The sequence below is a fragment of the Pyrgilauda ruficollis genome, unplaced genomic scaffold, assembly GCF_017590135.1.
Source record: "Pyrgilauda ruficollis isolate IOZ18807 unplaced genomic scaffold, ASM1759013v1 scaffold17, whole genome shotgun sequence".
NCBI lineage: Eukaryota > Metazoa > Chordata > Aves > Passeriformes > Passeridae > Pyrgilauda > Pyrgilauda ruficollis.
In genome coordinates this window covers 11,079,710-11,097,458 of record NW_024515875.1, presented here as the reverse complement: position 1 = coordinate 11,097,458, position 17,749 = coordinate 11,079,710, and positions in this window count along the sequence as shown.

Sequence of the window (17,749 nt, the reverse complement as noted above, 5' to 3'; positions counted from 1 at the left end):
AGGAGCCCTTCTTCACGCACATCTCCACCCAAAGCAGCTGCCCTGCCTCTGGAGCTGCTGCCTCCCGGGGGCTGCTTGTCCCGCTGGGGGCCAGGGTGTCCGGGAGAGGTGACAGAAGCCGAGGGGAAGGGAGGGACCTGCAGCGCTGCAGGCGCAGAAACCTCCCTCACTCTGTTCTCCGCGGCTGCCTCCGCAATTTCTATTTACAGCCCTGCTGCCTCCCCTCCTGGCCACTGTGCTGCTGCTGTTGCTGGTTTCCAGGGCTGCTCTGTAATTAAGCATCCTTGTCTCCTGCAACTCCTCCACTCCGCAAGCCCAGCGGCAATCGGGGCTGGGGCGCACCAGGCTTGATGGCCACTCCAAAGGGCTGCTCCCTGGCAATGGCTGAAGACTGCTGAGGATGGGGATGGTTCCCAGTCCCTGCTCCCTCGGTCCTCTCTGAGTCCTTTGGGCACTGGAGGTGTCCTTGATCCTCTGCTTTACTGTTGGAGGAAGGAGCAGGCTTCGCAGATGAGAACTGGCCTCGGACTCTGGGGTTTCTACCCACTGGAAAGACCCTTCCTGCTGCACGGCCAGGCCCCTCCATATGGTACCCTGTGCCCTGGATAGGATCTCTGTGGGTTGGTGGTGGCCCCAGGCCCATCAGAGAGCAGACACACTCCTGCGGTGGCTGTCCTGGGGTGCAGGCACACACAGCCCCTCTTCTGCTCCTGTGCTGAGTGTGGGAGGGCAGAGACTTTCAGCCTGTTGCTTTTGGTGAAAGATCCTCTCCAGTCAACAGCTTTGGGGCTGGGCAAGCTGGAGAGACTTGACAGAGGTGGGGATAGGTTCTGATTGTGCTGAAATTGTACTCATTGGTGCAGTGAGATGTTTTGCACAAACCTCATCTGCTTCCAGCCGGAGCTTCAGTCCTTCCTGCTGACTTCTCTCTGTCATCAGATGCTTTTCCTCTGGTGCCCTCTCTGCACAGGCTGGGGCTGCAGGCACTCAGCCAAACATTCCCTTTTTCACTAGGACTCACTCTCTGACTCAAGCTGCCCCTTATTCTTCTGGCTTCCTGAAACACTGACTCCCTGGTCTGGTCCCCTCCCATCACCTCTCCCCACTACATCACTCCTATCCACCTGTCCATGGACTCCTCCACCATGATGTCCCACCCTTCCAGTCTGGTCCCAGCTCTGACTCCTTTTCCAGTATCTCCATTCCTTTCCTGTCTGCAGCCTTACCTCCTTCCCTAGCGTCTCCCCCACATCCTGTTCTCCAGCAGGGAGCTAGCACTGGGAGTTGCATTCTGAATGAGGACAGCAGAGATGGGAGGAATGAATGCAGTATTTTAATCAAAGAACATACAAAACTTGTACAATGACTTCAAGACACATAAAAATCACCCTAATGAGTAGCCAAAAACCAAGCATGAGGTGTTGCTGACTACTATGATTTCCTGGGAAAGAGAGTAGTTCAGAAAAACATTTTGAAACCATCTCCAAAATCTGGGACTCCCTCCAGCTGAATGCCTTCTATAACCTGCTATAAATTATCCCATTATGGGAAAAAAAAAATCAGACAACTGTCAGCTGGAAGAGTCTGTATTGCAGGGATGTGGCAGCAACCAACAACACTTGCTTACCTCCCCTGCTCGAGGACCTTCCCCAGAGTTGTGGCTGGAAGTTAGGACCCCATGTGCTCTGGCTCTGCCCTCCTCTCCGGGCCTGTGCTGCTGGATGTCATTCCTTAGTGTTCCTTTGCAGTGCTCCTTGTGAGAGAGCCATCCCAACACTGTGTGGGCATGAGGGGAGTGGTGGGAAAACACCTGTGGGGCTGTGGGCATCCTTGTGCTCCTCCAGGAGGGTGTGGAGTGGGCATGGCAGTGTGGACAAGCTGTGCTAACTCAGGTGTGAGCCTTTGGGCAGGGGGAATGGAGAGCTTCAATCACAGGTAGCTCTGCATCTACTAAAGGGACCTGGCTGTGTGGATGGCCATTTAATTAGGAGAAATGCACAACTTGAAACTGCCATAAAGAGTCGCCCTGAAACAAGCAACCTCTCATTTCAGCATCATGTAAAAGAGTTGAGTAGTTCCCTTGGTTCATTCCTGCTTTGATCCTTAGAGGCAGAATTGAATCTTTATTGAGGGCTGCTGTGTCTCCGAGTGCACATTGCACTCAGTGAATAATAGGCCATTCAGTGACGCATTCCACATTGATCCAAAGCCCAGCTTTCTCTGGGAGTGACCAGAATGCAAGCAAAACCATCTTCAGCCTCAGATCAATCCTCACGAGGGATCTGGCAGGGAAGCAAATGCCAGTTCCTGCTCCAGGGCCCTGTCCTGCTTCTCTGCGCTCCTAGTTAGCGCTCCAGTGGCAGGAGAGCAGATGCTCTAGGGCAGCCAGTCTAGTTTGAAGCTCAGACTTTGTCGACAGCTGGACATACCACAAGGGTTCAACAAACAAGCAAGTAAACAAGCCTGGGGTGGCTTGTTTTCTACCAGAGGAGCATGGTGTGATGCCTACAGCATGCACTGGTCAAATCTGAGTTACAGCCTGGCCTGGCTAGGGAGCCAGTTGGTTTCCTTGTTAGTTTGCCTATGAAAGGATGCACCAGAATCACAGGCGTCGTGATTCTCTCAGGTGCTCCCTAAGCCTTGGTAAAGTGACACAGACTGCAGAAGCTTTCAGAGCTCTTCCCAAACCAAGGGGCTGTCAGTGGTGGGTGTCCTCTGCTAGTGTCAGGGGAGGCAATCTAGCCAGATTAGGACACAGTTTTGCCTGAACGAGTTCATTAACCAAAACATGCATGCAGTGGTTAAATACACCTACAGTGGATGTTTGTGCCAGTCTTATTATGTGGATTCAGACACATTTGGCAATACCAGGATGAATTATCTAAGCCCAAAGTGGTTTCTCTCCCATGCCACTTTTCGGCTTTGCCAATTCTTTTCTTATGTGACATATTACAGAAATCACACAAACATCACACAGATGAGATCCAACACTCTGTGTAGCCTGCGTTGGCTGGATACACAGCAGGAACCCAAAGAGGTTCCTTTATAATGAGATTTCTCTTATATCCAGCATCAGGATCTCCATGACAAAACTGAAGACCAAAAATACTGTCCTGGATAAATGTGGGTTTCTTGTATCTACCCACATTGGCCAGCTTACTTGTAGCTCCCTATGCAGTGCAGTAATTCTGAGTGCAGGATATGGGGAAGAGACAGATTTTCCCCTGGTACCTGCAAGTTAGAGGAGAGCTGGGACAAAAGGGTGACTAAGCATAACACTGCCTCTTCCAGGGTTTTGGTGACAGCTCTTTGTTCATACTCAGGCAGTCCTGCAGAGAGGAACAATTGCCTAACTAAAATATAGGGAGCTGAGGCTGTCAAGCAAAGGCCTAAAGAGAGGTATGAGGGAGAAGGGATATGAAGGAGGACAGGAAAAGGCAGGGTGAGGAGAGAGTGGGCAGAAACAGAAATTGTGGCTAGGACTTAATGATGGGGCTGGAAGGAGAAGTAGGGTCAAAGGCAGGGATCAGAATAGAAATTGAGAGCTGGGGGCATTGGAAGCGCTGGGTAAATGAAGACAATGTGGGTGAAGCAGGGCTCTGGGATCTCATGGGGACCAGGGTGCTGCCAACACTGAAGCCCCAATTTAGCCTGAGCACTTACCCAGCTCTCCTGATCCTTCCAGCTGTTTCAGGAGCAGCAGTTGAATCCTCCCCTGCCCCCTGGGGAGGGAAGGGAAGGGAAAGCACATGCTCAGGGGTCAGCCCTCAGAGCTCAGCCTCACTGCTACAGTGCTGACCAAACCCATGTGTGAGAGATGCAGGACTGTCACAAAATGTAGGTCAGGGGCTGAAAGTCCCTTTTGCAGGTTTAAAGGTCTCAGCCCTCTGATGTTTGCTCCAAAGGATGATACATTCCCACCTAAGGAATGCTGTTCCCTTTTCTTGCTTCCTTATCTATGTTAATTGTCTGGCCATCATTTTCCAGGAGCTGAGATGGAGTCCACTCCATGTGACCTACAGAGGTACCAAGAACTAAGCCATAGGGATTATGCTCTGAACAACCACAGCACTGAGACCAGCAAAAATGAGGCTGTCAGAGTCTGCCCTTGTGCTCCCAGAGCCAGTCTTTTGGCCACTAAAGGGCAAGGTCAGTACCACCTGGAGCATGTACTGGAGCAGTGTCTGGTGAGGGGAGAGTCCCTCACACCTGGAAATCTATGCACTGGAAAGCCCAGAAAGAATGGTGCATGAAGAAAGTGCTTAGCAAAGCTGAAGCCAAGGATGCAAATGGGAAGGAAGGGGTGAACAGTGGTATGAACCAGGGAGCACCATCCTCTGCACCAGAAGGGCCTGCTGGAAAAGAAGTGCATGATAACCTGACTCCAAGCATCCATCGGGATGGTGGATGAACGAAGAAGCTGGTGTTTCACAACTTCTGAGCTCACTTTGCCTCCTGGGTGGTTGCTGCCATTTGTTTTCTTCTTTGGTGATAATTGTACGTCGTTTGTGTGCACGGTTCACTGCACAAATGATTTCACATACCCGCCCGAGCTGTGCTTTATTGTACTTTGTTTAAATATGCGAAATTGTATGCAACTCCATGTGACGTCTTATGCAAATTGCTTCTTGTGTTACTGTGCATATTTGAAATTAATTTGAGTATGATCACAGCCCTGACTCTGAAGCCATTGTTTAGACTGAGCACTCACCCAGCTCCCCTGATCCTTCCAGTTATCTCAGGAGCAGCAGCCTCAGCCTCCCCCGCCTGCCTCAGCCTTGATCCAGAAGCGACGTGCACTGGAGGTGACACAGCTTAGATGAAGGTCATGTTCCAGGCCTCTGCTGAGTTTGCCAGTTAGTGCAGCCAGAAACTGAGTATTTAATGGGGAAGCAGGAGCACCAAACTCATGTCCCAGAAGGGTCTGCAGACATGCACTCATGGGGACCAAATTTCAATCCCTGCAGAGCCAGGCTAGACTCTGGACAAGGACATGCCATCCAGTGGTTCAACAACTCACCAAGGTATCCAAGGGCATCTAGGCTTAGGACAAAGCACTGGTGTTACAACGTCAGGAATTAAAGATGCTTTCTGGAGACGATTGTTAACAATCTGCCCCTTCTGGCAGTGGATCTGCAGATATAAGGCAAGTGCTCTACACACAGGTGTTCCATGTTTTTAAATAGATCAGATTCCATTAAGAACATCTACTAAACACACCAGCCGTAACACAGGCAGCAATATATTTTCTACGCTAATCTCTGAACAACATTCAAGCCATTTCAGCAACATTCTTCATGTTAATTTTCCCTTTTCTCCTCTTCTTGGTTATGAGTCAGCAGCTAGGCTTGAAACCCCTAACCTTCCTCGCTGAGGAATGATGTAGACCTCACTCTGGCAAGGCCTTAATCATCTGTTAAAGAACAGAAAAGAGACAGTCAACCACTGAGTTTCCCATAACTCCCGTTTTATCCCCGGCTCATACAAACTACTGTAATCTGGCAGTGAAGTGTTTCATGCAAGGATTTCTGTGCTGGGCCCTTGAGTGCAGGTGGGTGCCAGGAGGCAGGGCTGGCTGGAGCTGTGGGCCATGTCCCAGGGCTGCTGGTGTCCAGGGCTGGCAGCAGAGAGGAGCGAGGCAGGCGGTGCTCCCAGGCAGGTGCAGCTGGCTCACTGCAGCACCCAGCCCTGGCAGAGCTGCTGTCATCTTTCCCCCCGACAGATGCTCCTGGGGCATCCCCTTCCCTCTCCCCTTTTCCCATCCTGTGCCCAGGTGGTCTCATTGAGCTGACTGCACACTCTGGGAGAGGGGTGATGGATGGACCCTGGCCCGTAATCAGTACCTGGCTGGGCACTAAGCCCCTGAGTGCCTGGCTCACTCTCCCCTGTGCTGCAGTGTGGAGGAGTCCTCTTCTGCTCATCAGAAATCCCCTCAGATCTGCAAGACACCCAGCCATCACCTGAAGCAATTGGTCTTGGGCCTGCCTGTCACATACTGTTCCCTCCAATTTCTGTGCTTAGCTCTCTGCATGCTGGAGGCAGGAGGATGCACATCCTCACTCCCTGGGTAATTACAGCCCTACAGCACTCTGCAGTATCCCCAGGACACCATCCCACAGCCCCGTACAGCCCCACTTCCAGACAAGCCCCAGGCACCCAGCTTGGCTTGAGCTGCTTTGAGGGCAGAGTCATGATGAAAATGTCCTGCAATTGCATAAGAGAGGACTGGCAGAGATCTCCTGGCCTGTGGCAGGCAGCTCCATTGCATCCTCTTGCTCAGAGACTTCCAGTCCCACAACAAGTTGTCTCCTGGCCTCGCTGCTGCTGTTGAAAGGCTGTTCCAGATCCTTGCACTGGCAGGTGGGAAGCTCCTTCTAATTTCCATCCTCTGTACCCATGGCCCAGACTGTGATAACTCATTCTTGTGCCAGCACTGTCCTCAGGCTTCAATTCAATGTCAAAACTCTTTGTTAACACAGAGTTAATGTTGCTTGGTGATAGCTCATTCATTCCCAGAACATTATGTTCATCAAAATGCAAACTTGTGGAAAAACAGGGCATTTAGAGCTAAAGTACATGCCCAGGCAACCTTACTTGTGCACCTTCTGAGCTGGCAGCTGCCAGAGGGACTGTCAGCTCTCTGTCTGCATTCACTGCATCAAGCAGAAAGTGTTCTGTGATGATCAGTGGGAACGTTACCTGGGACCAGAGGGGGTGAGCAAGGAGGGTGAGCCAGTCCCTCGGGGGCAGGCAGGCTGGGGATTTTGGCTGCCAGCTCTGGGATGAAAGGCAAAGTGTTTCTGCCCATGGGATACCGGCTTCTTTCAGTGCACCACTTTCAAGGACAGAAGGAGATTACATGTGATTAGGACGTCCTGGGGTAAAGATTTCACCAGGCACTCTACTCTGCAACAACACCCCAGGCAGCAACTTTCTGGCAAATGTCAGCTCATAAAAATGCAGCCGTGGGGCATCACTGCTTTGGGAAGAGCACGCCAGTGCTTTGGGAAGAGCACACCAGTGCTTTGGGAAGAGCACGCCAGTGCTCACCGAGAGAGCAGGTCCTGACCCACTGCAGAGTCACTGCAGCGGGGGAAAGCCATCTCCAGCAGCAAGTTCAGCTAGCCCAGCAGGTTTGGCACAACCACAGCTGGGGAGGGCTCCTGTGATTTTTGGCAGCATCAGGCTGTTTGCCCTTTTGTGCAGTTGCAGTCATCCTGTTTCTACCACGCAGCCTTCTGTGTCTAAGGTGAAGGACGCTAGGAGGCTGCCATGAGCTTCAGCCCCATCCCAGGCTCCATATTAAGGGAATTCAGACCAGGATTGCCAGCGTGGCTACAGAGATGTACAGTGCACAAGTGCCAGGGCTGAAAATTTTGGCAATTTTAATACATGGTGATTGCATAAGTTTCAAGCACAGAAGCAAAGAATGGCCAGAGGGGCTCCCTCTGTACACCACTGCCCTGTTATCCACGCTGCTGCCATTTCCAGCTCACCTTTCTCACTGCATTAAAACACTAGTGCTTTAGAAACTGCTAATGTTAGTGTTTGCTGCTGGGTACGTATTTTCTAAAGAGTGACTTACAGGAAGTTCAATATGAAGGATAGCCACAAATCCTGCCCTAGACAGGCTGCTCGGCATCCTTCTGTGCAGCCAGGCTTTGTGCTGGGCTCCTATCTCCAGAAGTTTTGGGGGGGCAAGTAGCATTTCTCAAATTTATTTTCTACTTCCTGAAGTTTTTTGTACATGTAGTGTGTGCAGTACCTGCCTTCTTGCTGACCCAGAAGGGCAGCTGGCCATACTTGCCACAGCAAGGATGTGCAGAGGATGGGAGCTGATCTGGGGGAAGCGAAGGGCTGTCAGCTGGCAGGCCTGGAGGGCTCCACTCCAGAAAAAGGAGACAGGGAACGAGCAAAGAGTGATTTCTCAGGTGGCAGCTGCTCCCCAGACAGAGCCAAGGCTTCTGCGACAGATGCTCACTCTGCCTGCAAGGCTGGAGGAAACGAAGCCCCAGGTGACCGTGGTGCTGAGAGAGTTCCTGGAAAACACAAGCATCCTTGCTAAAATGAGGCCCGGCAATGATGCAAAAGATTTTCTAGGAACTCTTGAGTATCTAGGTGAGACTGAGAACTGCCCTGAGGATGTGGAGATCATTATGCCAGCCTGTCTGGGAGGAGGAGCTCAGCCAGCTGAGTGAGAAGGAAGCACTTGAACCTGCAGAACACTACTTGCTGCATCTCTGAACTCACCTGCCCTGATCCAAGGACTTGCTGCTTCCAATGAGGCACTGGGCAGGAAACATGTGCCCTTGGGTCCCACATTCCTCCAGGCAGAACATCTGGCCACAGCTGGACTCCCTAAAGCCCTGTCTAGAGAAGCTTCCACGTGGAGAATCAATACATAATCCAGGAGCTTTTGGGTCTAGTAAGAGAGCCCAGGAATGAGTTTGCAACTCTTGTGCACTCAACTTGAATAGTGGAAAACTACCCAGAAAGCAGACAGCACTGTGGAGAGTGAGGAACATAAGGACGGAGAGTGCAAAATGAGAAAAGGACAGTGCTCTGTCAAACAGGCAGAACACGCTTATGGATACAGGCAGTTGGATCTGCTTGCCTCTGAAACAGAAGAAATGTATCAAATCCTGATGGGGTGCACCCACAAGTGCTGAGTGAGCCAGCAGAAGCCATTGCAAGGCCACTCTCGATAACTCTTGATTTGCCATAGCACCTGGCAGAAGTACCTGAACCCCTGGGGAAAGCAAACATCTCTCCTGTCTTCAAGAAGGGCAAGAAGGAGGATCCAGGGTCAGTCAGCTTCACCTTGATCCCTGAGAAGATGATGGAACAGGTAATCCTGGAAATAATTTCCAGGCACGTGGGTGACAAGAAAATCATCAGGAATAGTCAGGATGGATTCATCCAGGGGAAGTCACGCTTGACCAACTTGATAACCTTCTATGATAAAATGCCTCACCTTCAACAGGGCCTTTGACACTGTCTCCCACAAAATGCTCACAGACAAGTTATGGGCTGGATGAGCAAACAGTGAGGTGGCTGAAACCTGGCTGGAAGGCTGGGCACAGAGAGTGAGCAGTGGCACAAAGTCTAGCGGGAGGCGCGTACCCAGCATGGCCTGCTGGCTCATAGAGACCCTCTGGGTGATTCCTCAGCATGGGCAGGCTGGACCAGATGACCTCCAGAGCTTCCTTCTAACCTCAGCCACTCTGTGAAACCACTTACTGGGAATGGTCTCTGATGAGTGCCACCCCAAGCTGTGCTTGGCTTTGCCTCAGGCAGCAGCAGCTAAAGCTGCAGCAGCTGTGTGACAGAGTGGGTGACTGCAGGTCCCCAGCCTGCCCCGTGTCCCATGGCTGAGTACTCTGGCACAGACACAGTCATGGCTTCAGCAGATGGCAGGCTTAGCCTCTAACAAGGACAGAATGACTTCCCCATCCAGGAAGAGGTGGAATGAGGGAAGGATGAAGCTGATATGGGAGAAAAGGACATGATGGACAGGGAAACACTCTGCAGGTTGCTCTGCTTCTCGTCAGGAGCTGTTCCCTCCTGCCATATGGCTGTGTGCCTTGCCTGCTGGGGAAAAAGGAGTGTCCAGGTGTGTGATATGGAGGAGAAACAGTGGCAAGCTTGCAAGATGTGCTGTGACTAGCTAACACTACTGCTGCTGAGCTTAGCTCTTTGGGAACTACAGCACAAGGAGGATGATGAAGTAACCCTGGGAGATAAGCTGTCTGCAGTACAGTGAGAGGAAGCAAGGCAGCTGGTGAGTTCTCCCCGCTGATGTTGTAAACACATCTAAAAAAATACTTCCCTGAACATGATGTTTACCTGAAACTTGGGAGCCTTGCCCAGAGGGATCTGCTCCAGATGCTGTGAAAACTCTGGGATACAATAAAGGTGCAAGTACTGCTGAAATCTGAAAAGCCACCCAGAGTGATGCAGCCCAAGCCTGTTAACTCTGAAAACCTCCCAGCATGTTTGAGTCCATAATGAATTCCAGAGGGGTTCACAGTGCACAGGCTTGGTGCATCTCTGATGTTACACACTGTGAAAACACTTGTAGCAGACCGTCCTTCCACACTTTGCGGTGCTTACCCACGGGGCTCCTGGCAGACTCTGTTATCCCTAGAAAACAAACAGCAGACTGCTTGTCCTGGCTGGAATTGCCTCCTTCCCATTCAGCCCCTCTTCCCCAGCCTCCTTCTCATCCCTGTCAGGCAGCAGCTGCACGTATGAATTAGCTTCCCCTCCGATGGGCACTTCAAACCTGAAAAAACCCTCCAAGTTCAATTCATCAGGAAGATCACATTAAGCCCATCTAATCTCGCTGTCTGACAGGGGAACTGCACTGGCCGACTGGGGGGGTGTAGTAGATGTGATACGTCTTGACTCCAAAGCTTTTGATAGAGTGAAAGGCACAAACAGTGGGGGAAAAAACACAGTTGGAATTTCCAAAAGATGCACACAATTGCCCAAAAGTATATACAGCTGGTTGGGGGAGATTGCTCTGTCAGGGTGGAAAGGCACTTTTCAGCGGGGCTGTGGAAATCAGTAGATTCATTTTCATCACTGAAAGCTTAAGCTGTGTGGTAGAAAAAGCTTTTTAACTGTCCAGCAATAAAATGCTGGACTAGATTGGCCAGAGAGCCTTGTCATTGTAGGCTGTTGAGAACAGGTTCAAAAAATATCTGTCAGGAATGAGTTGTGCTTACTTAATCTTGTCGTCGGGTCAGGAGGCTGAATTACATGATTGCCTGAGGTCTCGTCCCAATTTCATTTCCCCCAATTAAATTAAATAAACCTCAGAAATCATTGTCAGAAGCAAGCTGCAGCAAGCTATACCTACTGCAACCCCCCACCCTCAGTCAAGTGTTAGATCAGCACTAATCCCATCCAGGTGTAAACCAGGTTCAAGACCTAGCACTCTTTCTCCAATATGAAAACCAGCACAATGAAACCCTTTCAGTTCTGCCGCAGGGGCATGTGGCACATTTAGTTCAGACTGGCTTTTGTGTATTTCTCCAAAGAACCGATCCTTTTCTGAGATGCTGGGTTTTAAACTTCCTTTCTGAGAGAGAGCTTATGGGAGCAGGCATTGTGTGCAAGAAACACCAAGAAGTCACCTGCATAAAGAGCACAGGACTTCGGACTGATCTCTTACCCTTGAAGGAAAAACTCTTTGGGGGATGGAGCAGCAAAATGTGGGCTTGTGGGCCTGTGTTCAGCACATCTTATAATGCTGTGCTTGTCGTGCTAACCTGCTCTGCCTGCCAAGGAAGCACAGCAAATTGTAGGGAGAGGTAAATCTGTGCAGCCTTAAAAAGAGCCAAACTCAGAAGAGAAGAGGACTGCCCAACTAAATCATGGCTGAGCTCCTTCTCTAATGGCTCATTTTGCTGCGCACATCCCTGTGTATAAAATGGGTTTTTAGAGAGGAGTTCATCCACTCCAGCCTTTTGCTAAGCTAAGGAAGGCTCCACGTCCGCTGTTACGGAGAGCAAGGGTAGGCACAGAGACAGACTCTGTTATTCCAGCTCCCCCACACTGCTGCCAGCCCCGAGCCCACTGCTGAATATGAGTGACAAATTGTATACAGCATCCTAAATAAGATTAACGTAATGATCTCTTTAAGGCTGTTGTCTTTGTGATCACGTCACATCGGGGCTTCATAATCATCTCCTGAATGATGAATGCACCCAGATCTGTCTCTTCTTCTGTCATTTCTAACCAGCGAATCTCTGTGTGTAAAAGACATTCCTGTTAGCAGGAGCAAAGAACGGGACCTCGCACTTCTCTGCTTCAGACTGTGAGTAATTCTCCTAAATGCATTTAATCAGCAAACTTCCTTTTCATGCCGCTTTTTGCTGAGCTAGAGCCATTACTGAAAGCAGAATTATTCCCAAGGCCAGTGACATTCCTCCATGGTGGCAGTTCCCTTTTGACTCCACACATCATCTGCCTCTCCCCGGCACTGTACCCACCTAAAATTCTCCTACTAATTCCTTTCACTTCAGCTTATCTAGCTGCCTTCCAGCCCTTACTGCAACAAATGCCCTACTGAAATCCAACTAGATTAGATTTACCAATTTCTTTTTTTACCCAGGTAAGGGAAAGGGGGTAAAGAAAAGGATCAAGTTAAGGGCACACAGTGCTTTTGTTGATAAACCCATTTTGTATTTGATTCCATTTTCCACTTACTGCTTTAGCTTTAATTCTGTTTTCCTTCTGTAATTTGTTCTTAACCTTATACTCTGTTGAGACTAGACTAATGGGTTTGCAGCTGCTCAGAGTACTTTGTTTTCTCTCTTCCTGAAATATAGCTCCTTTTCCCCAGCCCTGACATGCTTACTCTGAAGTTGATGGATATGCTGCAAATCTTTTCTCCCAAAACTGCTGCTTCCTCAGACGGCTTTGGGGGAAAAAAAATAATCCACAAATATCAAGGTAAGGTGGTGAGCTCCAATCTTGCTTTTATAGAGCTTCTCGAGGTCTGCTTTTGCCTTAATACATGAAGTTACTGCTCTCCACCCTTTCTTCTATCCTATTCTCCCATCTTTTTCAGCATCATCTTTCTTATTGAGAAATGACAGGAGGCAGCTGTAAAGACCCAGAGGTGTTTTAGCAGCACTGTGGTGAGCACTGAAGGTGGTGTGTGAGGAGTGCATCAGCCGAGCACCCACCCCTCTGCCCTCCTGGTGAGCTGAAAGCCACAGTTTAGGCTATCACAGAAGCATGTTTCTCAAAAATAGGGGGGCTGAGAAGTGACTATTTAACTTCTGAAAGGGAACAGAAATCCCCTGAAACCCATCACAGATTTTACGACTGCAAAGAAACACGCAGACACCTAAACCAAGAATTTAAAGCAGTTATTAAAGTCTCTCTGCTTCTGAAGGGGTGCAGGTTTTGTGTAGGGAGGGAACTCTCACATGCTGCAATATAGTTTTAAATGACATTTCAGTGATTGCTACTGTTCAGAAAAACATGGGTGTCACAGCTTAAGGAGTCACCCCCAAACCAACCAGATCTTGCTGTTAGGAGATGCATATGTAGTATAAAATGGGACAAGTTGTGCTACAGAGGGTGGTGAGCCAGCTGGAGAAGAGACATTCGTGCAGAAAGGCTTTACAGATGCTAATGCTGCTGTCAGCACAGATGCATTTCCACGGGGCCAAACAAGCATACTGACCTTCTGGCTCCCTGCGTTGTGAAGACACTGAGCATTGGCTCATGGCAGATCAGCAGCACAAAAACTCTGACCCACACAAAAAGTCAGGTGGGAAGGGATTTCTAGAAGTCTCTAGTCCAATTATAGCAGGCTCAGTCCAAAGCTAGACCAGCTTGCTTAGGGCCTTGCTCACAAGCTTCTGAACATCTCCAAGGATGGAGATATCCCAGTCTTTTAAGGTACATCTTCCTCTACTGAGCTGCTCTCAAGGGGAAGAAATTTTTTCTTACACATGTTTAGAATTTCTTTGTTTCAGCATTTGACCCTTGTTTGTTGCTGGCTTCCTCTTCTCTACAGCTTTCCTTTAGGTAGGAGCAGACAGCAACTAGACACCCGCTCACTCGTCCCTGTTTAACAAACCCAGCTCCCCCAGGCTTCTCCTTGTGCACCGTGTGCTCTACCCTCCCCGTGGGGGCCTTTTGCTGGCCATGCTGCAGCTTGGGTGTAATCTTCCAGGTGGAGCCTCACACCTCTCAGGTGGATGGGAATAATAATTTCCCTTGATCTGCTGACTACACCTTTGCTAATGCAGCCTAGGGGACCTTCATTGCTTGAAGGGCTCAATGCTGAATCGTGTTTAAACTGCTTCTTGATAACTTTTGTGGGGATCTAATTAATAAAATACAGGGGTTATTGCCCCAGAGAACTTATTGCCCTACTGGAGCAGGCTTTGCCTGTGCCCACTCAAGAGAGACCCTCTCAGGTACTTCTGATGTAACTGTGATTTTTGCCCTGTGCTGAAGGTCTTCAGCCACTCTTGCTGTCCTGACACATCCAATGAGTAATACTTTTTCCTCCTTCGAAATTATGGGATTTGTATTCATGGCACATTGGTCAGAAGTTTCAGTAACCAACTGCCCTTACTACACTACAGTGGCCAAATGAACTCAGCCTGGAGCCAAGGCTGATCCAATCACAGGTTTTTACATTCCTGCCCAACAGGGACCCACCTCCAAGCTCCCAGTTTCTCCCAGTTCCAGAGAAACTTCTTTCACTGAAAAAGGATTGCATTGCATGTGCTTCAAATTCCAGAGTGCATCCCAGGTGTGTGGTTTCTGCTCCTTGCCCTTAACAGAGCAAGATGCCATTATGATGAAATGATTCAGGCAACCAAGCATGTGCAGGATAACACGCATCTATAACTCTCCATTACCGTGTATTTCTAAAAGCTTAAACAACACTAAGCAGAAAAGTTACCAAGCAGGGGAAAATGCAATCTATTTCCATGCAGCAGGAGAAAAAAAAAAAAAAAAAACAAAAAAAAAAGTGGGACACGGAAAAAAAAAACTACCAAGAATGACGTGCTGAAATGCTCTCTGCTGTGTGCTGCCAGGGGATTTAATCAGCCGATTGCCAAAGAGATGTCAGTTCCCTGAAAAGAGTGAGGACAACACGCCTTGCTGAGAAATGTACTCTCAAGATTAAAATACCAGCTGCAGAATAAACCAAATATTGTCCTACAAGCTGCTAAAAATTTGGGTGAGAATGAACAGCTGCCATCCTTAAAATGTGTGTCACTGTATCATCACACCTTCCAAGTCTATCTGTCCATCTCTGCCTACTGGTCAGTATACCCCCAACAAATTCAGGTACCACTTGAGCCAGCTTAATGAGGCCTCATTAGGCCAGGCTTACCAGCCCTAGGAGCCAGCCAAGCAGGATCCTGTGACACAAAATACCACCTATGTTACCAGGACAGCCGCCGTGAGCAGTGCAGTTTACACACAGACAGCAAACAAAAGGTGCTCACGCACAAGGGAGCACAGTGGCACCACGGCAGGATGGTCTGTAACCACAACTGAAGGGCCAGGGGTGTGTGCTCTGTGTTGGGGTGGTGAAAAAAGAGAGAACTGGAGAAATCAGGAGAGTAGATAAAGAAGGAAAGTGCTGAGGTGGGAACGTGACAGTCAGATGTGATTGTGGAGGAGGCAACAAGGATGGGAGATGGAGCAGGCAGCCAGCGTGGAGGTGTGTGTTTGCCACCCTCCCGGGCCAGAGCTGCACAGCAGAAGTTGTTACAAAGGTTGTGAGAGAGCAATTGTCGTGGTAACCGGCTGGCTTTCTCCACGGGTTTTCTTTTCAGAGCTTGTCAGGAGCTGGTGCCCTCAGCAGGAGGTGGGAACCCGGCTGTGTTATTCACATGATTCTTCTCCCAGGAGGGAGGCCCCACTAACCTCCACCTACCACCTGCTCCAGGGCTCCCTCACCTCCTGCAGTCACTCTGCATCGCTGCTGCCTTGTTTCCCTGCTGCAGAGTTGGGAACATCTCTGTCACCCCCTCCCCAGCTCCCTGCCTGGGCAAACGCCATGGCTGGTGCAGCCTGGCCACCCCTCCTCACACAGCTCCGAGCGAGCGGGATAATGGGAGGCTGTACCAAAACTGGCCTTTCTAAAGAAATGAGCCGGTCTGGAGACTGGCCTGGGCCTCTCCACTGCACACATCAAGGTACTTGCTGTGGGGCCAGCTCTCAGCCCAGCCTGTCTCTGAGCACAGCGTAAGGAGGGCACCTCCTCACCCCACACTGCTCCTGCCGCCCCCAGCTCCAGCGATTTTACACAGGTTTTTATTCACCACGCTCCTCAGCTGAGCCCAGCCTGCCAGAGTTATGAAATCCTAGAAGCCCTAAACACACACACACACACGTGGGACACGGGCATGTCTCACCAGGAGAAACCCGCAGTGGCAACCAGGATGCTCTTCCCTTGTGTGGAAAGGAGCAAGAGCTGCCAGCATAAGTAAAGGAGGGAACATAGAGCTGGGAAGGAAGGTAAAGAGATCAGCTGTACTCTCCAGAGACACACACCCGTGTTTCTCTGACTTTGCCTCCTCCGAAGGAAAGGAGGTAAGACAAATCAAGTGTCTGTGGCAGATGTTAGTCACGCTGCCTCACGTGCTGCTGAAGGGTGCTCGGCAGCGCGGGGTGGGAGGGGGAGCAGAAAACTCCAGGCACCCTAAGAAAAATTAACCACTTTGTCCCAATCCTCAAGTGACAATTTCCCTTGCCAGGTATAGGGCATTCTGACAAGCACTCCCGGTTATCAAGTCCAGGCCAGCCCTCTTCGAGGAGACTCACTCCTGTTTCTTCCTAGGTAGCATGCAGGGAGGAAGGAGGCTATAAAGGACACGGGCAAGGAAGAGAGAAGTAAAAGAGATGTCAGTGCCAGGATGGAGCTCCTCTTCCAAGGCATAAGATTGAATACATTTGCTGCGTTGCAGAACGAGGAGAGAAATGTCACCTTCAGAGGTGATCTGACAATCACAAAAATAAATTACATAGAGGAGAGGAAAAAAAAAAAAACACCACACAACAAGATGAGCATTTGTGAATATTCATGAGCAAGTCAAAACCCCCAAATTAACAAGGAAATTAATTTCCAAACTGATTAGGCTGCCAACTCCTTTTATTTAAATAAATCAACAATTGCCTTCATGTGACTCCAGCTGAAGAACGCAGGGCTAATCCCGACTGCTCCAGGAGGAAGTTTGGTGCCGCCTGCGATGACCAACAGCCCAGCACGCTCTGGGGACAGGCAGGCTTCCCTCTGCCCGCTGCTCCGGATGCTGCGGTTTCGCGATCGCCCGAGCCGATCTAACCGCTGCCTGCTGTGCTTGTGCTCTGCCTGCTCCCACCCTCTTACTCATGCTGGCTCGGAAAAGCTGTTCCAGCATGCCAAGCTGGCAGAAAACTCACGCAACAATTAAAAAAAGAGGTTTCTGTCAAGTCAGAGCACTGGAAACAGCTCAGCCAAACGCGCGGCGCGCAACACCACAGGTGAGGGAGGCAACCCAGCCTGACCTGGAGGTGGGCCCAGCGCCAAAGTTAACCCTGCTACGAGTAGCGGAACGAAGCCTATCTCATCCTGAGGCGTCTAAAGCGGAGCAGAGCAGCAACGTGGCGATTTGGTGCGGTGTCTCACCTCACCTCGTGTTCACAACTCCGCAGCAGTGCGGCGTGGGGCTGACCAGCCAGCCGGCCTTAGCGGTGTGCGGGGGCGGCTCCGTGCCGGGTCCCGCAGGAGCAGCCCGGCCGTGCCCGGGGCTCGGGGCTCGGGCCGCTCCTCCCGCCGTGCCCGGGGCTCGGGGCTCGGAGCGCAGGCCGCCCCCCCCGCCGTGCCCGGGGCTCGGGGCTCGGAGCGCGGGCCGCTCCTCCCGCCGTGCCCGGGGCTCGGGGCTCGGGCCGCTCCTCCCGCTGCGCGGCAGCGCTCGGGAGGCAGCGGGAGACTGCCAGACGGAACTTGGGTGGGCTGCCTGTGAAACGGAGTTCTCAGCGACTGGGAAGGAGGGTGCGCTGCAGCCCCCTCTGGGGCCAGGTGCGCACGGTTACAAGTACAAGGACAGTCGGCGTGTGGCCGAGGTCACACGGAGCCCCGGCGGCGGGAACAGGGCTGCCCTGCTGCCCTCCACGCCCGGCCTTGCCCTCCTGTTCCCGACAGGGAATGAGATGGTCCGGTGTGCCCATTCTGGCACAAGGCCAGCTGGCGGGAAGTCCTTTCTGCGGGCTTAGC